Source organism: Toxorhynchites rutilus, chromosome 2 (genome assembly GCF_029784135.1).
Source record: "Toxorhynchites rutilus septentrionalis strain SRP chromosome 2, ASM2978413v1, whole genome shotgun sequence".
In the NCBI taxonomy this organism is placed as follows: Eukaryota; Metazoa; Arthropoda; class Insecta; order Diptera; family Culicidae; genus Toxorhynchites; species Toxorhynchites rutilus.
The window spans coordinates 154,623,127-154,647,006 of record NC_073745.1 but is presented as its reverse complement, the minus strand read 5'-3'; the positions used below and the strand labels follow the sequence as shown (position 1 = coordinate 154,647,006).

General features: G+C 37.7%; 1 protein-coding gene across 2 annotated transcripts in view; it reads left to right on the top strand.

Annotated features, from left to right (window-relative positions):
- LOC129767272 (synaptic vesicle glycoprotein 2B-like) overlaps window positions 1–23,880 on the top strand; it is a 108,201-nt gene that overhangs the window by 56,938 nt on the left and 27,383 nt on the right. The window lies entirely within an intron of this gene.

Here is a 23,880-nt window from a genome sequence, read left to right as displayed (position 1 = left end):
TCATAATCCCACTTCTTTCCTGCCATCGGATTGAATATTATTGCTCTTCTCTCATAATCCCATTTCTTTTCTGCCACCGGATTGAATATTATTGCTTTTCTCTCATAATCCCATTTTTTTTCTGCCACCGGATTGAATATTATTGCTCTTCTCTCATAATCCCACTTCTTTCCTGCCATCGGATTGAACTGTATTGTTTTTCTCTCACAATCCCATTTCTTTTCTGCCACCGGATTGAATAGTATTGCTCTTCTCTCACAATCCCATTTATTTTCTGCCACCGGATTGAATAGTATTGCTCTTCTCTCACAATCCCATTTCTTTTCTGCCACCGGATTGAATATTATTGCTTTTCTCTCATAATCCCATTTATTTTCTGCCATCAGATTGAACAGTATTGCTCTTCTCTCACAATCCCATCTCTTTTCTGCCATCGGATTGAATAGTATTGCCTTTCTCTCCCAATCCCATTTCTTTTCTGCCACCGGATTGAACAGTATTGCTCTTCTCTTACAATACCATTTCTTTTCTGCCACCTGATTGAATATTATTGCTCTTCTCTCATAATCCCATTTCTTTTCTGCCTCCGGATTGAATATTATTGCTTTTCTCTCATAATCCCATTTCTTTTCTGCCACCGGATTGAATATTATTGCTCTTCTCTCATAATCCCACTTCTTTCCTGCCATCGGATTGAATATTATTGCTCTTCTCTCATAATCCCATTTCTTTTCTGCCACCGGATTGAATATAATTGCTTTTCTCTCACAATCCCATCTCTTTCCTGCCATCAGATTGAACAGTATTGCTCTTCTCTCACAATCCCATTTATTTTCTGCCACCGGATTGAACAGTATTGTTTTTCTCTCCGAATCCTATTTCTTTTCTGCCACCGGATTGAACAGTATTGTTTTTCTCTCCCAATCCTATTTCTTTTCTGCCACCGGATTGAATATTATTGCTTTTCTCTCATAATCCCATTTCTTTTCTGCCACAGGATTGAATATTATTGCTCTTCTCTCATAATACCACTTCTTTCCTGCCATCGGATTGAATATTATTGCTTTTCTCTCACAATCCCATCTCTTTCCTGCCATCAGATTGAACAGTATTGCTCTTCTCTCACAATCCCATTTATTTTCTGCCACCGGATTGAATAGTATTGCTCTTCTCTCACAATCCCATTTCTTTTCTGCCACCGGATTGAATATTATTGCTTTTCTCTTATAATCCCATTTCTTTTCTGCCACCGGATTGAATATTATTGCTCTTCTCTCATAATCCCATTTCTTTTCTGCCATCAGATTGAACAGTATTGCTCTTCTCTCACAATCCCATTTATTTTCTGCCACCGGATTGAATAGTATTGCTCTTCTCTCCCAATCCCATTTCTTTTCTGCCACCGGATTGAATATTATTGCTTTTCTCTCACAATCCCATTTCTTTTCTGCCACCGGATTGAATATTATTGCTCTTCTCTCATAATCCCATTTCTTTCCTGCCATCGGATTGAACAATATTGTTTTTCTCTCACAATCCCATTTCTTTTCTGCCATCAGATTGAACAGTATTGCTCTTCTCTCACAATCCCATCTCTTTCCTGCCATCAGATTGAACAGTATTGCTCTTCTCTCACAATACCATTTCTTTCCTGCCATCGGATTGAATAGTATTGCCCTTCTCTCCCAATCCCATTTCTATTCTGCCACCGGATTGAACAGTATTGCTCTTCTCTTACAATACCATTTCTTTTCTGCCACTTGATTGAATATTATTGCTCTTCTCTCATAATCCCATTTCTTTTCTGCCACCGGATTGAATATTATTGCTCTTCTCTCATAATCCCATTTCTTTCCTGCCATCGGATTGAACAATATTGTTTTTCTCTCACAATCCCATTTCTTTTCTGCCACCGGATTGAATATTATTGCTTTTCTCTCACAATCCCATTTCTTTTCTGCCATCAGATTGAACAGTATTGCTCTTCTCTCACAATCCCATTTCTTTTCTGCCATCAGATTGAATATTATTGCTTTTCTCTCACAATCCCATCTCTTTCCTGCCATCAGATTGAACAGTACTGCTCTTCTCTCGCAATCCCATTTATTTTCTGCCACCGGATTGAATAGTATTGCTCTTCTCTCACAATCCCATTTCTTTTCTGCCACCGGATTGAATATTATTGCTTTTCTCTCATAATCCCATAATCATGTGATAAGATTATCTCGATAAAACTAGTAATATTAGCTTGTGTTCGACTTCCACGGAACGATAGCAAAACGCGTTTTGCATTTCTCTCATAATCCCATTTCTTTTCTGCAACCGGATTAAATAGTATTGCTTTTCTCTCATAATCCCATTTATTTTCTGCCACCGGATTGAATATTATTGCTTTTCTCTCATAATCTCACTTCTTTCCTGCCATCGGATTGAACAGTATTGTTTTTCTCTCACAATCCCATTTCTTTTCTGCCACCGGATTGAATATTATTGCTTTTCTCTCATAATCCCATCTCTTTCCTGCCATCAGATTGAACAGTATTGCTCTTCTCTCACAATCCCACTTCTTTCCTGCCACCGGATTGAATATTATTGCTTTTCTCTCATAATCCCATTTCTTTTCTGCCACCGGATTGAATATTATTGTTTTTCTCTCATAATCCCATTTCTTTTCTGCCGTCAGATTGAACAGTATTGCTCTTCTCTCACAATCCCATTTCTTTTCTGCCATCAGATTGAACAGTATTGCTCTTCTCTCACAATCCCATTTCTTTTCTGCCATCAGATTGAACAGTATTGCTCTTCTCTCACAATCCCATCTCTTTCCTGCCATCAGATTGAACAGTATTGCTCTTCTCTCACAATACCATTTCTTTCCTGCCATCGGATTGAACAGTATTGCTCTTCTCTTACAATCCCATTTCTTTTCTGCCACCGGATTGAATATTATTGCTTTTCTCTCACAATCCCATTTCTTTTCTGCCACTGGATTGAATAGTATTGCTTTTCTCTCATAATCCCATTTCTTTTCTGCCACCGGATTGAATATTTTTGCTCTTCTCTCATAATCCCGTTTCTTTTCTGCCACCGGATTGAATATTATTGCTCTTCTCTCATAATCCCATTTCTTTTCTGCCACCTGATTGAATATTATTGCTCTTCTCTCATAATCCCATTTCTTTTCTGCCACCGGATTGAATATTATTGCTTTTCTCTTATAATCCCATTTCTTTTCTGCCACCGGATTGAATATTATTGCTCTTCTCTCATAATCCCATTTCTTTTCTGCCATCAGATTGAACAGTATTGCTCTTCTTTCACAATCCCATTTCTTTCCTGCCATCGGATTGAACAGTATTGCTCTTCTCTTACAATACCATTTCTTTTCTGCCACCTGATTGAATATTATTGCTCTTCTCTCATAATCCCATTTCTTTTCTGCCATCAGATTGAACAGTATTGCTCTTCTTTCACAATCCCATTTCTTTTCTGCCATCAGATTGAACAGTATTGCTCTTCTCTCACAATCCCATCTCTTTTCTGCCATCAGATTGAACAGTATTGCCCTTCTCTCCCAATCCCATTTCTTTTCTGCCACCGGATTGAACAGTATTGCTCTTCTCTTACAATACCATTTCTTTTCTGCCACCTGATTGAATATTATTGCTCTTCTCTCATAATCCCATTTCTTTTCTGCCACCGGATTGAATATTATTGCTTTTCTCTCATAATCCCATTTATTTTCTGCCACCGGATTGAATATTATTGCTCTTCTCTCATAATCCCACTTCTTTCCTGCCATCGGATTGAACTGTATTGTTTTTCTCTCACAATCCCATTTCTTTTCTGCCACCGGATTGAATATTATTGCTTTTCTCTCACAATCCCATTTATTTTCTGCCACCGGATTGAACAGTATTGCTCTTCTCTTACAATACCATTTCTTTTCTGCCACCGGATTGAATATTATTGCTCTTCTCTCATAATCCTATTTCTTTTCTGCCACCGGATTGAACAGTATTGCTCTTCTCTTGCAATACCATTTCTTTTCTGCCACCTGATTGAATATTATTGCTCTTCTCTCATAATCCCATTTCTTTTCTGCCACCGGATTGAATATTATTGCTTTTCTCTCATAATCCCATTTTTTTTCTGCCACCGGATTGAATATTATTGCTCTTCTCTCATAATCCCACTTCTTTACTGCCATCGGATTGAATATTATTGCTCTTCTCTCATAATCCCATTTCTTTTCTGCCACCGGATTGAATATTATTGCTTTTCTCTCACAATCCCATTTATTTTCTGCCACCGGATTGAATAGTATTGCTCTTCTCTCATAATCCCATTTCTTTTCTGCCACCGGATTGAATATTATTGCTTTTCTCTCATAATCCCATTTTTTTTCTGCCACCGGATTGAATATTATTGCTCTTCTCTCATAATCCCACTTCTTTCCTGCCATCGGATTGAACTGTATTGTTTTTCTCTCACAATCCCATTTCTTTTCTGCCACCGGATTGAATAGTATTGCTCTTCTCTCACAATCCCATTTATTTTCTGCCACCGGATTGAATAGTATTGCTCTTCTCTCACAATCCCATTTCTTTTCTGCCACCGGATTGAATATTATTGCTTTTCTCTCATAATCCCATTTATTTTCTGCCATCAGATTGAACAGTATTGCTCTTCTCTCACAATCCCATCTCTTTTCTGCCATCGGATTGAATAGTATTGCCTTTCTCTCCCAATCCCATTTCTTTTCTGCCACCGGATTGAACAGTATTGCTCTTCTCTTACAATACCATTTCTTTTCTGCCACCTGATTGAATATTATTGCTCTTCTCTCATAATCCCATTTCTTTTCTGCCTCCGGATTGAATATTATTGCTTTTCTCTCATAATCCCATTTCTTTTCTGCCACAGGATTGAATATTATTGCTCTTCTCTCATAATCCCACTTCTTTCCTGCCATCGGATTGAATAGTATTGCTCTTCTCTTGCAATACCATTTCTTTTCTGCCACCGGATTGAATATTATTGCTTTTCTCTCACAATCCCATCTCTTTCCTGCCATCAGATTGAACAGTATTGCTCTTCTCTCACAATCCCATTCATTTTCTGCCACCGGAGTGAATAGTATTGCTCTTCTCTTGCAATACCATTTCTTTTCTGCCACCTGATTGAATATTATTGCTCTTCTCTCATAATCCCATTTCTTTTCTGCCACCGGATTGAATATTATTGCTTTTCTCTCATAATCCCATTTATTTTCTGCCACCGGATTGAATATTATTGCTCTTCTCTCATAATCCCACTTCTTTCCTGCCATCGGATTGAACTGTATTGTTTTTCTCTCACAATCCCATTTCTTTTCTGCCACCGGATTGAATATTATTGCTTTTCTCTCACAATCCCATTTATTTTCTGCCACCGGATTGAACAGTATTGCTCTTCTCTTACAATACCATTTCTTTTCTGCCACCGGATTGAATATTATTGCTCTTCTCTCATAATCCTATTTCTTTTCTGCCACCGGATTGAATATTATTGCTTTTCTCTCATAATCCCATTTTTTTTCTGCCACCGGATTGAATATTATTGCTCTTCTCTCATAATCCCACTTCTTTCCTGCCATCGGATTGAATATTATTGCTCTTCTCTCATAATCCCATTTCTTTTCTGCCACCGGATTGAATATTATTGCTTTTCTCTCACAATCCCATTTATTTTCTGCCACCGGATTGAATAGTATTGCTCTTCTCTCATAATCCCATTTCTTTTCTGCCACCGGATTGAATATTATTGCTTTTCTCTCATAATCCCATTTTTTTTCTGCCACCGGATTGAATATTATTGCTCTTCTCTCATAATCCCACTTCTTTCCTGCCATCGGATTGAACTGTATTGTTTTTCTCTCACAATCCCATTTCTTTTCTGCCACCGGATTGAATAGTATTGCTCTTCTCTTACAATCCCATTTATTTTCTGCCACCGGATTGAATAGTATTGCTCTTCTCTCACAATCCCATTTCTTTTCTGCCACCGGATTGAATATTATTGCTTTTCTCTCATAATCCCATTTATTTTCTGCCATCAGATTGAACAGTATTGCTCTTCTCTCACAATCCCATCTCTTTTCTGCCATCGGATTGAATAGTATTGCCTTTCTCTCCCAATCCCATTTCTTTTCTGCCACCGGATTGAACAGTATTGCTCTTCTCTTACAATACCATTTCTTTTCTGCCACCTGATTGAATATTATTGCTCTTCTCTCATAATCCCATTTCTTTTCTGCCTCCGGATTGAATATTATTGCTTTTCTCTCATAATCCCATTTCTTTTCTGCCACCGGATTGAATATTATTGCTCTTCTCTCATAATCCCACTTCTTTCCTGCCATCGGATTGAATATTATTGCTCTTCTCTCATAATCCCATTTCTTTTCTGCCACCGGATTGAATATTATTGCTTTTCTCTCACAATCCCATCTCTTTCCTGCCATCAGATTGAACAGTATTGCTCTTCTCTCCCAATCCCATTTCTTTTCTGCCACCGGATTGAACAGTATTGTTTTTCTCTCCGAATCCTATTTCTTTTCTGCCACCGGATTGAACAGTATTGTTTTTCTCTCCCAATCCTATTTCTTTTCTGCCACCGGATTGAATATTATTGCTTTTCTCTCATAATCCCATTTCTTTTCTGCCACAGGATTGAATATTATTGCTCTTCTCTCATAATACCACTTCTTTCCTGCCATCGGATTGAATATTATTGCTTTTCTCTCACAATCCCATCTCTTTCCTGCCATCAGATTGAACAGTATTGCTCTTCTCTCACAATCCCATTTATTTTCTGCCACCGGATTGAATAGTATTGCTCTTCTCTCACAATCCCATTTCTTTTCTGCCACCGGATTGAATATTATTGCTTTTCTCTCATAATCCCATTTCTTTTCTGCCACCGGATTGAATATTCTGTTTTTATTCGGACTGTATCAAAAGGAAATCCCACGACATAAAATGAGGAAGGATAAGCGATTTAAACAATTTTAATTTAATATCAAGACTCAGAAAACTGCCACTAAACTGCAATGAGCGTAGTTTTCCATACACTTTTCCACATTGTTCGAGAATAAAATTGTCCTATTCCATATTTTCCTGGATTTTGTAGCCCAAGCTGGTAATAGAGCTAACAAATGGCAATAATGAGTCATTCAGCCTCAAACACGGCCTGTCAACATTATTTCTAGTATCCCCTATGAACATTGCGTACGACTTTTTAACATTGATTGACAATCTATTTCTCAATGACCACTCAGAAATACGAGCCAAATCTTCATTCACTTGGAAAGCGATTACATTAGTATTTTGTAAAGTACATTTATGATATAGTTGCACGTCATCTGCATAGAGGTGAACCATGCAATATTTTAAAGTGTTCGGAAGGTCGTTTATGTATAACGAAAACAAAATTGGCCCCAAAACAGAACCTTGAGGCACTCCTGATCTAATCGGAAGAAAATTAGAAAAATTGAAATTATTCCACACAGTTTGAAAACGATTACATAAGTATGAACTAATTAATTCGACAGCACTGCCAGAAAACCCAAACTTGTTTGCTAGTTTTCTGCATAAAATACTATGCGATATAGTATCGAACGCTTTGGAAAAATCCAGTAGGATTAAAACTACTGGTTTGCCTTCGTCCATAATCAACCCTATGTCATCGAATATTTTGAGCATAGCTGTTTTGGTGCTATGTTTAGGGCGGTATCCTGATTGATATTCGTTCAAAAGTCTATTTTCATGAGTATGTAAACATATTTGTTTTTTGATAATGCGCTCAAATGCTTGCGAAAGCACACTTAAAATGCTGATGGGACGAAGGTTATCGATGGAACTTAAAGTACTTTTCTTTCTAATTGGGATTATTTTTGAATATTTCCATGCAGTTGGGAACTTTTGTGTAGTGATGATTGTATTAAATATGAAAGTAACTTGTCTTACGACTAATGGCAGAATTATCTTCAAAAAGCGAGGAGAAATATTATTAGTACCAATAGCATTAGACGAGATTTCATACAGAGCATTAATAACTTCAACATCGCTGACTACATTGAAACTGAACTGATTTTCATGAAGTCCCATCGTAAAAAGTGGCTGTTGGTCTGTGTCTAGATAGTTGCTGGCAAAATATTCATTAATCTCATTAGCGTTAAAATTATTGACTGTGTATGTGGACGACTTTCCTATTCCCATATCACCCAAACGTTTCCACAAAACCTTAGGAGAAAGTGCAGGATTTAATAGATTTTTATAAAATTGCTGCTTAGATTTATGTATGAGATAAGTCACATGATTGCGAAGCCTTTTGTATAGTTCATGATGGACGTGCTCATGTGATGTTTTCCACTGCCTGAACGCTAGATTACGATCGACTATTGCTCTACCAATAGCACTGTTAAACCATGGATTCGTTCTTGTTTTGGATGGTCTGAATGTTATCATAGGTACATATTGATCATATAAATTAGTAACAACAGAGTTAAAATAATCTACTAAAACGTCAGTATCAAATGACAAATAAAAATAATCCCAATCGAATTCACTTAAGGTCGTTCTAAGACCATCAACATCTATGCGATTGTAATCACGATAACTAACATTGTTACATTCAGTTACGATACTGTAATCCAGTGATGCAAAGATGAGATCATGGTTTGATAAAACCGGAATTTGTATTTGGTTGAATCTGAGAACTCGAGGAACACTATTGGATAAAATGAGGTCAAGTTGAGAAGAGCCATTGTTATAGAAATAAGTAGGCTCTCGACCCAAGCTTTCCATCTGATGGCTGGATAAAACATCCATGAACCGTGTCGTTGAAAATAATACAGAGTTTAACAAATTTGTGTTGAAATCGCCCAAAAAGTATATATGACTGTAAAGCGAACCATATTTCTGTAGCAATATATCCAAAGTGATCGAGGCGTCAACTCCCGGAGGGTTATAAAAAGCAGCTAACAGAATTTTCGTCCCTTCGATTAACAATTCTATCATCAAAAACTCAGTGATTCTATCGCTATCATTGTTTGACTGATCAACAATACGATAACATAAACCACAGTGCACAGTGTCTCGGAATATGTTCGACTTCAGGAAGAATACTGTCTGTCAACACTATAAGCAATAATAAAGCGTGTTTAACCAAAAATTTCAACAAACTTTTCGCATTTTTTTTTGTGTTTTGGAAGTTTAAGACTACTCTTCGATACACTCCTTACAAAAGAAACACATACACAGAAACACAAGCACATGGCTTGATGCATTTTTATGTCCGATACTGTGACATCAATCAGCCAAAAAGTTATCCAACAAAATCAGAACCATAGAAACTTTGAAATTCACTTTGTAAAAAAACTCACTATCTAGCCTGTACATGTTTATATCCCCTGGACTGTGAGCGTGTGTACGCATGCCCACCGCCGTCAATAACTACTTATTTTTTTGAATTATTTATATGGTTGTCAATTATCAATGGAAATTGGCGCTCGTGTGCTCTGATTAGTTTTGAAAGTTGAACTACAAGAATACAATTGGGTGTGGCTTTTGATATTTGCTTTCCAGACTATTTGTACATATGAATTAGATTACGTGCTGCGAATTTCCGAGCTGCGTATTATCCATATACGGGTATCATGGTGGGTGTTACGTCGTTTCGGTGGGGTTTACTGTTTGGAGGTCTTTGTAGAAAAAAATCAACGTGGCTCCCGATGATATCGGCTCAAAACTGTGAATTTATTGGTTAGAAATTAATCAACATTATAGCATTGTAGAAAAACAAATTCTAGGTACTCACAATTGGTATACGTACCTACTAACTATTTTAATATAATAAATTTAATATAATAGGGTTATTCAATTTCTAGTCTGTAATTTGGTTTCCCAATTATAATTGAGGGGCTTAGAATGAAAGGGGTGTAAGTGATTTGATCGGTTTCTCTACATCGACTATCTCTTCTGGTCATAACTTAGCTGCAAATACATTCCCTGTTGTATTTGACAATGTGGGCGATAGGTCAGAACCTCATCTATCGGATTCTATAGCGAACTTAAATTGGAACTTTTTTGCAGTTGAGTTATTAACTAAAGAAAAAGTTGATGAAGAGAAATCGATCAAGTCACTTCACCCCTTGCATTCCAAGGCCCTCAATTCATAGTTATATAATAACGAAATTTTGATCTTCGTTGAACTCTGTCACTCATTATTTATTTCTGTTCAAAGAGAGCAGAAAAAACTTTGTTATTTATTGGAGAGAGATTTTTAAAACAGAATCATTGTAGCACATAGCGATTTTTTCGTATCAATGTTATCCTAGGAAATATATGAAACCTTCAATTCCAACGATTTATCATCCGACAAGCAAGAGCATACTTTCTGTTCTCTACAAAAAGATGTCTCATTGTGGGCACTGAGTAAAGAATCAGGGGAAAAAGGGAATGGACTGTATGATTGGTTCCATGATTGATAACCTAGTGGTGAAGATTTCTCAACCTCTATTGAATAATATGTTATATAACTTGCTTTGTGAGAAACATTTGAATTACACCAAGACTGAGAGAATAGTTGTTCGATACAACATTATAAGATCTCCTACATGGGACTCCCCCAGGGCTCATGTTTAAGCCCTTTTTTGTACAACTTCTATGTAAGCGATATTGACAATTGCCTTACACAATAACAAAATTGCAATCTAAGACACCTTGCAGATGATGCAGTGGTGTCATAGGATCAAGCGTATTCGACCTGCAAGAACCCTTACAAGATATTTTGAACAATTTTTCAACCTGGGCCATTGGGCTAGGGATCGAATTCTCCACGGAGAAAACAGAGATGGTGTTTTTTTCTAGGAACAATAGACCAGCAAAACCAAAGCTTCAACTTTTGGGTAAATCGATCACTCATGCGATGTCATTCAAGTATCTTGGGGTCTGGTTCGACTCCAAATGTACTTGGGGGGCCCATATTAAGTGTATGAGTAAAAAATGCCAACAAAGAATAAACTTTCTCCGTACAATTACCGGCACATGGTGGGGAGCCCATCCAGAAGATCTTATAATGTTGTATCGAACAACTATTCTCTCAGTCATGGTGTATGACAGTTTATGTTTTCAATCAGCTGACAAAACACACCTCATTAAACTCGAGCGAATTCAGTGTCTTTGTCTCCGTATTGCGTTGGTATTGCGAGGTTTTGGCAGGCGCACTCCCACTAAAAGATCGCTTCAATTTATTATCTCTTCGGTTCCTCATCTGGTGTAAGGTTATGAATCCATTGGTGATAGGAAATTTTGAGCAGCTGATCAGGCTAAATTTTCATTCTGGATTCATGACTTCATATCATGAATTCATCTCCATTCAGGTTGATCCATCTTCGTATATTCCCAACCGTGTTTGTTTTCCTGACTACATCAATTCCTCTGTACATTTTGATCTGTTCATGAAGGATAAAATCCATGTAATTCCAGATTATCATCGATCGGGGATCGTTCCGACGATCTTCAATGCAAAGTATGGGCGTATCAATTGTGATAATATGTACTTAACTGATGGGTCCTCTATGGATGAGTCAACAGGATTTGGAGTGTTTAACGTAATTTTTAGCACCTCCCATACACTGAGAGAAATAATTAGTAAATATAACGAATTTTTTGGTAAATACTACCAATCTATAGTCATTTTCGACCGTACTAATAAACACATATGTCAAGCAGAACCATGATTCGGAAGCCCAATATCGGCTACATTTTCTCGCCGAAAATTCACGTATTAGAATTATATCCTTATTATACCTCCTTATGGGAACAATGAAAATGGTTAATACGCGCTCACCAGTTTTCAGATATGACAATATCCAAGCTTACTAATGTTATCGAGTAAAATATACTAATCTCTGGTAGGGATGCGGGTTTGTTGACAATATGTACAGAAAATTTGTACATTCTACTAATTTTGCATTACCAAATGTATTTGGTAGTTTTCGATCGAGGATTTTTCTAAGTGTAGTCTTCAGTTTCCTTGCTCGGTGTATACTGCTGAATTGGCAGCAATTCATTGGGCGCAGGACAGCGTCGCCTCACGACTTCTTCTTCTTCTTCTTCTTCAATGGCACTAACGTTCCTAGAGGAACTTCGCCGTCTCAACGTAGTATTACTTGCGTCATTTTTATTAGTACTTAGTTGAGATTTTTATGCCAAATAACACGCCTTGAATGCATTCTGAGTGGCAAGCTCTAGAATACGCGTGATCACAGTGCAAGTCGGAGGAAATTTCTTTGACGAAAAATTCCCCCGACCAGAACGGGAATCGAACCCGAACACCCGGCATGTTAGTTATGACGCTAACCACTCGGCCACGGGAGCCTCACGACTTGTTGAACACTATTACATTGTAACGGATAGTCTTAGCTCTTTTGAAGCTATACGTTCAGTGAGGCCGGAAAAGCACTGTAATGTCATTACCTTTGTCTGCGTCCCTTCACATTGATCAATTCCGGGTAATGAGAGGGCTGACTCATTAGCAAAGGTGGGTGCGATTGAAGGTGACATTTATCAGCGTCAAATTGCCTTCAATGAATTGTATTCTTTAGTTCGTAAACTAGCTAACTAGCAACGTAAGTGGAACGAAGATGAATTGGGCCGGTGGCTTCACTCGATTATCCCTAAGGTTAGCCTCAAACCATGGTTCAAAAGTCTGGACTTGAGTCGGGACTTTATTCGCACCTTCTCTCGACTCATGTCCAATCACTGTTCGTTAGGCGCGCTACTCTTTCGTTTTGATCTTGTCGATAGCAATATCGGTGCTTGTGGCCAAGGTTACCACGATATCGAACACGTTGTTTGGTCGTGCGAGGAGTATCTTGTTGCCAGATTGAATTTAGAAAACTCTCTTCGGGCTAGAGGAAGGCAGCCCAATGTGCCGGTGAGAGATGTGTTGGCTAGGTCAGACCTTGATTACATGTCCCAAATATATGTCGTCCTAAAAGTTATCGATCTTCGTGTCTGATTATATCCTTTTATTCTCCTCTTCCTTTTTCTTAGCGAGAAATCAAATCCCGTCTTACTAACAATAGAATGAGGTGAAATGTAAATACATATTAGATATAAGATAGGCTTAAGAATTGAGTGTGATGAATGTGGGTGTGAATGTGAGTGTGAACATTGTCAACATATCCTTATATCCCTTCCTTTTCCTGAAGAAAATATGTCTCCTTCTAAATTCGATTAGACCGCGAGTAATCGTTTTTCTACATCACTAACATTAGAATTAAGGAAAAATGTTGATATATACTTGTAACAATACAGGGAGGAGTTCGGTTCCTTTAAACTGACTGAACCTGTAAAAATAAACGATTATAAAAAATATTTCTCATGCTCTCGTTCAACAGTTTTCTCCTCTGGTTTTCATTTACCCATTTCTCTTATCATCGTCTTAGAGAATTTACACTGAGAAACCGCCATCTTTTACAACACACTATTCCGTCAAAACTAAGAGTTCCCAGATACACAACAGTGAATGATTGTGAATCATTCTATCCTTAAAATAACAGTGATTTGCCAACGAACTAGGAACAACTGAAAAAATGACGAAGTTGTAGTGTTAATGAATACAATGAACATAAAAAAAACATTACACCAATGTTCATTTACTTCATAGAATGTTTAATGGCCTAATTTAAGAAAAACTACTCTCAGTGTAAATGTTCACCACCTCTACGAAGTGTTGGTCATAGTTGCAGCTGCTAACGCGATCGAGTGACTAACCCATCTCGATGATTATACCAATTGTTAGATATAATTTGTCCACTTTACACACTTGATGAGTCTAATTATAACAGCATATAGCGACTTTTCAAAAGTGTATTAATAATGGAACCCACTGCATAACGCCAATACGTGTGTAGAGGTAAACAAGCACATCAGGCGAAATTGTTTACTCTTCGCCAAGGTTGGCCCGAAAGGGGAATTTCAAAATTTAAAATGATGTATCTACGCAAAACGAAAAGTATACAACAAACGGCAAATCCCTGACTCATGAGCCAACATAAAATCTGCAACCTCATATGATGGCTTGTTGTTTTCTTCAGCCAACCATAAACTTTGGTTTTACTCGCGGTCAATTAAAATGTTCCTGTTTTAGGAACAGAAAAAAAAACTATAAAAAAATTCCGTGGCGAGGAGTATGGATACACAAACAATAATCTGACGTATCTACGAAAGGAAGGCTTTTATTTTTCGTTTCTTGTCGCATTTTGTCTGCAATGGCGCCAAAATCCTGTTTTCGAACTGTTATGCAAAAAGTTCTTCTCATTTCGTGCAGTGTATTCATCGAACATTCCAACATCACCATATTAATCAATGAATGATAAAACAATGTTCGTCGAGAGAGATCTGTATGAATCATGACGTAGTTTTTGTCCCCGTGCACAAGCTTTTAAATACAGAATTATAGATTTTACAAACCTGGTTTTGGTTCACTGATATTCGATCTAGTAGAAAAACATATGGCAAAATGCTAATTAGCAAGAACGTACAAATTAGCGGTTTTTTATATGCGAAATTTTCAAATCAGGTTCAACTGAGAAAAGAGCCAAAATTCTAATCACTGTGTCTGGGATGTTTACACAGCCTTCCGCATTTCACTGTGGTAACGAGCAATCAGACGGGCGATCAATCTGCTCAAAATATACACACAAAATAGTAACGAAATCATCCCTCGTGCTTAACGATAGTTATTTGAAAGTATAATCAGGGTGATGAAACGCCTCGTTAATAAAATGTATCCACGCACATTCGCAACATTGACTTGTCTGTAAATACTCACCGCTGGCATTGATAATGCGCACATCTCATTGATACGAAGCAAAACATAGCCAATAAGTTTTATGCGTCTGATTCGTTCATCGAAAAGTGTTAATGCATCATTTGTAAATGTAACAGATTGTGTGATCTCGAATTTTTATGTTCCATACACCAGACGCTCCGCAGTGTGCAAACAAGGGTTTTTATCACGATTTTCTCACGTATAATTGAATCAGGTTGAATAACATATCCGGCCGCGCCACGCTTTTTACAAGTTTCGGAAAGGTTGGATGGAACAAAATAAAACTTATATACGCTTCGAAGTTTTTCTAATTACGTTTTTATTTATTTATTTATTCAGTCTTCGCCAAGAAATTGTCGGACAGACTAAAATTCAATTATTGAATCCTTATAACAAACACATTTCTGGACATATCGAATTCAAACAAATGATACACTTCATTGAACCGTTGGCAACAAACATCCAAGGGATTATTCTGTCCGTATAGAGTACGATGTGCTGCTTGCCGGAAGAAAACAAATTGTCTGGTTGTTCTACCTGGAGCGTTGATTCGAAGCTTGCCCAAAACTTCAGCACAGTCAAGATTGTTGTTAAGAAGGTCGAAAATCAGCAGTCTCTGGAGAAATTCTCGTCGTTTCTGCAGTGTCGGTAAGTGAATCAGCGCGCAGCGTTCTTCATATGTGGTCAGATGTTGGTCGTTGCGCCAGGGGAGATGACGAAGAGCATATCGGATAAAACTTTTCTACACACGTTCCAGACGAGCGATGTGAACAGCGTGGTATGGGGCCCAAACAGTAACACCGTATTCCAATATACTGCGTACGAGCGACACATACAATGCTTTGAGGCAATAGACATCTCTAAATGCCTGAGTGTGGCGTCTAATGAGCCCAAGAACGGTGAAACCTTAGCGGTGACCGTTGCAATATGCTGCGTAAATTTTAGCTTGTTGTCGAGCACGATACCCAGGTCTTTGACGGCTGCAACTCTTTCCACTTCGGTCGACCCCATCGTATATTCAAATGTAATTGGTGAGCAAAGTCGCGAAAATGTTATCGCATGACATTTCCTAATATTCACCTCCATGCCATTTATTGAGCACCATCCCAGCAGAGTATCTACATCCATTTGAAGAGCACAGCAGTCCATACTTGATGTTACTACACGAAACAATTTCAGATCGTCTGCATACATCAACTTAGGCGATTTGAGAACAGCGCAAATATCGTGAATAAAGAGTACGAAGAGCAGAGGACCCAAGTGACTGCCCTGCGGCACGCCAGAGGTGACAGAAATGGGCGATGAAACTGACGAGCCAATCCGTACGTGTGCACTACGATCAGTCAGATACGAATTAATCCAATTGGTTAGCCAAAGTGGAAACCCGTATCGCTTCAGTTTTTCCACAGCAAGGGCGTGAGGAACGCGGTCGAAAGCTTTCGAAAAGTCCACGTAAATGGCGTCAACCTGCTGCCTTTTATCAATTTTGTCAATCAGCAGAGAAACGTAGCTCATGAGATTTGATGTAGTAGACCGTTTTTTGACAAACCCATGTTGTTCGTTTGCGATGATGTGGCGGACAGATGGGTATATGAGATCCAGCAGCATACTTTCAAAAACTTTCGGCATGCAGCTCAGAATCGATATTCCTCTGTAATTTTGCACATCGTGGACGTCACCTGATTTATGAATAGGGATTATTGATGCAGTTTTCCATAATGCGGGAAACTGCCCTTCTCTCAGCGAACGGTTTTCCTAGAAAAAAATTATTGTGAGATATGAATCTGTGAAAATTATATATATTGTATGTCCGGTCAGAGGCCTAGTACATCCTGTATCCTTAAATCTTTATGAGAGATCATTCCACTTTCGAATAAACAACAATTGTTCAAAAGTTACACTCTAAATAAATCACTCTTCATTATGTATCATGTTACTTAATTTGTGTGTGGTATACTTCGTTTGTTGAAAACATTATTTCTTCATTATAGTCTGAAAGTATACACTAACTTTGCTTATGTATGAACATGTTTGTTTGAAATATTTTGCAGTGAAATTTCGTTGTCTGAATCTATGCGCTGAGAAAGTTTGTTGGCAATAGTGCTAGATTTTTCTAGTGACATAAAACTGTAAATTGAAATGAATCAATCGCTGGGGTCAAGTCTTGAGAATATGGTGGGTGTGCAACCAATTCATAATTGGTTCAACTTGGCCATCGCTTTTAAGGACGTATGCGATGGTGCGTTGTAGTGATGTTACAGAACTTTTTTCTTCGCCATATGGGGCTGGTTTTTCTTTATTTCGACGTTCAGTTTGTCCAATAACGCTGCATAATACTCTCCTGTATTTTTTTTGCTATATGTAGATAATCGATGAAGATTATGCCATGCACATCCCAAAAAAAAGGAAGGCTAAACCATCCCGGCCGATCGTTGGTCTTTCGTCCTCTGTGGCCGGCTTTCGTGGCTTGGCAGTCACTCTGCAGACTGTCTATTGGACTCAGGAGTGTGGTAATGGATCCATATTTCATCCATTGAAAGAAAACATCGAAAGAAGTCCACTCGATTACGCTTCAACAACGCCAAACCGGCTGTTGAATTATCAACGCGCTGTAGTGCAAAATGTATCCCACTCTTTCTTTTGAAATGCCTACGGCCTCAGCTAACTCGCGTATCTTCACTTTACGATCGCTCAAAACGAGTCGATGCACCTGTTTTACGATTTCTGGATTCGTAGCCTCTTTAGGCCTTCCAGAGCGAGGTGCATCTGTGGTGCTTGTACGGCTCATTTTAAATTCACTAAACCACCGATAAACTCACTACTCACTTCACTACCAAACAATACGTTGCCAAAATGTAGTGCCCCATTTCTAAATGATCTTAGCTTTAGTACTCGCCATTTACAGTAATCGTTCAGTTATCTGCATTTACCAGTACTCCGAATCCTTTTCCCTTCAGGCTCGTGTCAGGGTTTGTATGAGAGAAGTTTTGTCGGAGTGCCGCTTAGCACAGGCCTTGCTTCCATGCAGCGCCATACTGAATAATCCAGAAACATCTCATTGAAAAAAAACATGTGGGCCCAGATTTCATTGGGGTTGAAATCTGGGCCCACATGTTTTTTTTTATCAAAACAACCAATACAGGTCGGACTCGATTATCCGGAATTTTAGACTCGATTATCCGGAGTATTTTATTTTTTATTTTCGGAAATTTTGAATAATTTGTATAATAATTCTATATTGAATAGCTAATATGGGCATCAAAAGAAAGGGCTTGATTAGTAGAATGCAGTTATTTATGAAAAATGCAAATCCAAGATGGCGACCACTACAAAATGGCGGATTTCATTTTTTCTCAGAACCCCATCAATATGGGTATCAAATGAAAGGGCTTGACTAGTAGAACACAGTTATTTATGAAAAATTAAAATCCAAGATGTGGTCGCCATACGAAATGGCGGATTTCATTTTTTTTCACAACCCCATCAATATGGGTATCAAATGAAAGGGCTTGACTAGTAGAATACAGTTATTTATGAAAAATGCAAATCTAAGATGGCTGCCACTACAAAATGGCGGATTTCATTTTTCTCAGAACCCCATCAATATGGGTATCAAATGAAAAGGCTTGCCTAGTAGAACACAGTTATTTATGAAAAATACCCAAAAATGTATCAATAGAAGGTTCTCGACTAGTAGAACATAGCAGATAATGAAGAATTCAATTTCAAGATGACCGCAGTCCCCAAACAACTAATTACATTTTGAATGGTTTCATTCAGCTTGACCTGTTTTTATGTATGTTGGAATGTTTGTTGGGTTGTCCCACATTAATAGAAAATTGACCCTGTTCCTGTTGAATGATTGATCTGAAATTTGGAACAAACATTTAATTCTACTGTCATTATAAAACTTCGTATTCCATGATCCTGAAAAATTCAATTTGGACGCCGCAAAAAATGGCTGAATGGCTTGGAGAATATACTACACTATGAACAACATAAATTCGAAAAGGTCGCCGCCACAAAATGGTCGACTATGTATTTTTTGCAATCCCCTCAATATTGGTATCAAATGAAATGATTTGACTAATAGAATACAGTACAGGTCGGACTCGAGTATATACAAACTCGATTATATGTGATTCGATTATATACAATTTTGGACTCGATTATATTCAGTTTGGAATTTTTTTTTTATATTTCATACATGGGTTATTTTATGAAGAAATGTAATCTTTCAACGTTAAGGTGAAGTTTAAGTGGCTATTACATGTACAGTGGGGTAAAAATCGTGATTTTTGAAGATTTTGCTTGAATTTTCACCAGGAATTGTTTATATCGATATTGCAGCCAAATTAAGATAGATAGAAGTTGTGCACCAGAGAACAAATTGTGGAGCGGTTAAAGAACTTTATTTTAATTGATAGAAACAATCTAGTTAAATATAAATTTTTAGGATAAAATTAATAATAACATGCTGAACTGCTGTCTTGATAGTACTCCTATCGACGTTTGTCTTGAGCATCTTTGGGTGACTCTGAGGCTATCCAACTTCCGAATCAGTATTGGTGTGCTATACTTACCACCTGATCGCAGAAATGATTTACGCAGTGTAAACAAACATATTGAATCTATCAGTGCTATTGTTTCGGAACTCCATGTACTGGACCACGCACTTTTGTTTGGGGATTACAACCAACCTGGGCTTGTATGGACCCCCATCACTCCAAACTATCTAACGGTAGATGTGATGAGATCGCATACTTCTATTGCGTGTGCTGCACTATTAGATGGTTTCAGTTTGAATGGCTTGAAGCAAATAAATGGAATCCTGAATAGAAATGAATGACTCCTCGACCTAATACTGATATCAGATTCTCTAATAGGACAATGCCAGTTATCAGAAGCTATAGAACCGCTAACTACCATCGACACTGACCATCCCGCCTTATCAGTCGAGCTCGAAGTTCCAATTCCAACCGAATTCGAACAATATACAAACGAACCTGAGTTGAACTACCAAAAAGCTGACTATAACACTCTGAGCGAAATTTTTCACCAAACAAATTGGACATTTTTAGAACAATCAACCAACATCGATCAGGCTGTGAGTCTTTTTTCATGTATCGTTAACACTGTTTTAGCAGAAAATGTACCTACACGCAGACCATCTCGAAAGCCACCTTGGGGAAATGCACGTTTGCGATGCCCAAAACGTACAAGGTCGAGAATATTTCGGAAATATTGTAGAACTCGTTGTCCCTTCTATAAGCTGCAGTTTGCTCGCGCCAGTAACGATTACCGAATTTACAACCGATATATGTACAAAAGTTACACTCTTCGTACACAAGACGACCTACGTAGAAATCCGGAACGGTTTTGGAATTTCGTAAACACTAAACGGGAAGAAAGTGGACTACTGGAAGAAATGTTCCTGGGTTCCGAATCAGCTCGATCCCCTTCTGAAAAAAGCGAGCTTTTCGCTACGCATTTCTAAAGCGCATTCAATAGCTGCAAGCAACTTCTGCGATGAACAGACAGAAGTTGCTTGCAGAGACACACCAAACAATGTCTGTGAACTAACAGGTATTACTGTTACCCATGAACAGGTAGAATCTGCTACTGCCAAGATGAAATACTCTACTTCAGCTAGCCCGGATGGAATCCCCTCCTGTCGCTTCAAGAAAGCAGATTTCCATTTAGTTGGATGCTGTCTGTGATGTTCCCCGTCCACAAAAAAGGTGACAAGCAGAATGTTGAAAATTATCGAGGCATTACCTCTTTATGCGCTTGCTAGAAAGTATTTGAGATAATTGTTAATGATGTACTATTCCGGAGTCGTAAAAATTATATATCAGCTGATCAACATGGATTCTACCCTAAAAGATCTGTTTCCACAAATCTGGTGCAGTTTACTTCATTTTGCTTGCGTAGTCTAGATGCCGGTTCACAAGTTGACGTGATATATACCGAACACAAAGCAGCGTTCGACCGAGTCAATCATAGGATACTACTTTTAAAACTGGATAAACTCGGAATCTCTAATGATCTGATCAGATGGCAATGTAATATCGTTTAATCGGAAATTGAATCCGATTACCTACGACTATAACATCTCCAGCCAACCTCTTGTACGCGTTAATCATATACGTGACCTGGGAGTTATCCTCGATTCAGGACTCACGTTCCGCCTTCATTGCGATGGAATCAGCACAAAAACCAATAGACAATTAGGTTTCATTTTTAAAATAGCCAATGAATTCCGCGATCCTCACTGCCTTCGATCTCTCTATTGTGCACTTGTACGCTCGATTTTAGATTCAAATTCTATCGTGTGGTGTCCCTATCATAGCACCTGGATAAATAGATTCGAGTCAATACTAAGAAAGTTCGTGAGATATGCTCTACGCAACCTTCCTAGGCGAGATCCCGTAAATTTACCACCCTATGAACATCGATGCAGGCTGCTTGGACTTTATACACTGGAACGTAGGAGATTTGTCGCTCAAGCTGTATTTGTTGCAAAAATATTGTTGGGTGAAACCGATGCAGCGGAAATATTGTCACAACTTAACGTTTACGCACCTGAGAGAGCTCTAAGACGAAGAGACTTCCTACTACTTGATGCACGTAATGCAGGTTATGGATAACACGATCCAATCAGATTTATGGCGGCGAGATTTAACTAAGTTTATGAGCATTTCGACTTCAATACTTCAGCGGCAATATTTCAGCGCAGACTGTTGAGCAGAAGATATTAACTCTACCGGTGACATGATTTTGTGAATATTTAACGTTTCAAGCCAACATTGATTTAGTTCTAAGAACTTTTATTTTGTTTATATTTTGATTTTATTTTTTGATCACTTGATGTGCAATATGTTTTTATGTATGTTCTAATTCCGTATGTTCTTTAACCATTTATTGTAAATTTATTGTTATTTATTTCAAACACGAAAAGATATGAGGTTTTTATGCCCTCACGAGTACGTTAACTCGAAAGGGCTTTTCCTCATCATGAAACATTTCATTAAGGCGTCAAGCTAGATGGAAATAAATAAATAAATAAATTCTAAATTCTAAATTAAAAATTATTAACTTTTAAGTGTTTCACTTCCAAAATATTATTAAAATTCACTAATTTAGTTGTTCCACTACTATATCCTGTACTAAATTTTCTCATCAAATGAAAGCGTCAGAATCGTCTTCCGTAGTGTACTTTTTGATGTAGAGCCAGTTTGAAGCAACAGAGTCCGCTATGCGTTGTTTTGTGTGGGTGACTACTTTGTTTGATATTGAGTACCGTTATCTATTACTCATAGGATCACCGTATTAATTCGTTAATAGGTTCACTAAGCATCAAGCTTCGTTTGAGAAAATCATAAACTGATACTTGGTTGAGTAAAATATAAGATTAGCATGGTTTCATGCTTTGGTGGCTGAGAGCAGACAAACGACCACAAAGAGTTAAATAGAATGAAAAATAGACAGCAGAATATATATGTCTTAACTGCAATTACTAGCAAGAAGTGACAATTATCATTGTACATCCAATTGTAGTTCATCAAATCCATGTTTCTCGTAGTGCCATTTTTATAAAAAAAAACAAATTGTAATAATTCTGTTACACACCTGAATTGTTTGCTACAATTCATATTCTGTGAGTGGTAGTGAATATTTATTATTACGAGCCAAAAACAGTTTGGGAAAGTAACACAATCGAGAGAAGTTAATTAAGATTGAGCTTGAGCTTGGGTAAACTGTACACTTCGTAGTTGCTCTCCGTTATTGATCTGGACCAGCGAAACTGCACAAAGAGCACACTGAATGACGCTTGGGAGTCGTAAGTAGTTCTCATTGTGTAATTTTCGTTGATTCGAGCTTTGAATATTCAATAACGATGCCAGTCACGTCCTTTCAGGCACCATGGGAAGAGAAGGAATGTCGTCTCTTTAGCATGGTTGCGACCTCTCGACGAATCGAAAACCTGAAAATCTACTACACGCGACAGCGATTATTTTTAGACAGTCTGAGAAAAAAACATGTACATCTAATTGGACTGTAAACATATTCTATATCTAGTACTTGCGTTAGAGGCGAATGAACTGAAAAGCTCAAAGCCTCTTTTTTACATTATACATCGCGCTATACATCGCGCGTATACTTTATAGAACTCTTATCGCGATGGCGGAGAGTTATCTTTGAAAAACCTGAGATGGTAACCGAGAAGGCTCTTCTAAAATCAATCGACCCGGCGATTTATTCCGTTATTCATCGCGTGTACTCTGTATCAAACTGCAATCGTGAAAGTGAAGAGTTATCTTACGCGTACGCTTAGGGTTTAGCCATTTCTTTGTTTACGTAAATCGAAATTGACTCGGAAAAGTTTTCATTTGTTACTTCACTGAAGCCTATATCCTTTTCATTTTTATTCCTGCATGGGGACTTCGATGTTAGAAAATTGAACAATGTTGAATTGAATTTACAACTAAAATAATAATGAAAACTCTTTAAAGAATTATCGTTATGAGCTAGCCAACAACTTCATTTGCAGTTCTGTAAATTTGTCATTTTCGATTGAAATAAAATTTAATTCAAGTCAACAGTTTAAAAAAAAAACGTTTCAACCGTTTTTTTTAAAAACATATCATTTTCATTCAGATTCGGCCATTCGAACCGTAATTGAACAAAGGCTCGTTCGACCAACACATAGACACGTTTTTTTCAATAAAATAAATATTGTTTTCTGTTTTGTTACATTCTATCCGGACTATCGAAAGCACGTGATTGAAAAATACTGGTTTTGTTTTATGTGAATTCCCGCCGACGTATTATCATCACATCATATAAAAATGTTTGGGATACTTCATTGCACCACTCTTCAGCTTGTTTGCGAAACGATAAAATCAATGATTCGAAGAACTAAATCTGCGTAAACATCTATTTATAAGATGTGACATGTTATTATCGGTTAAATTTAGGTATCACGCTACC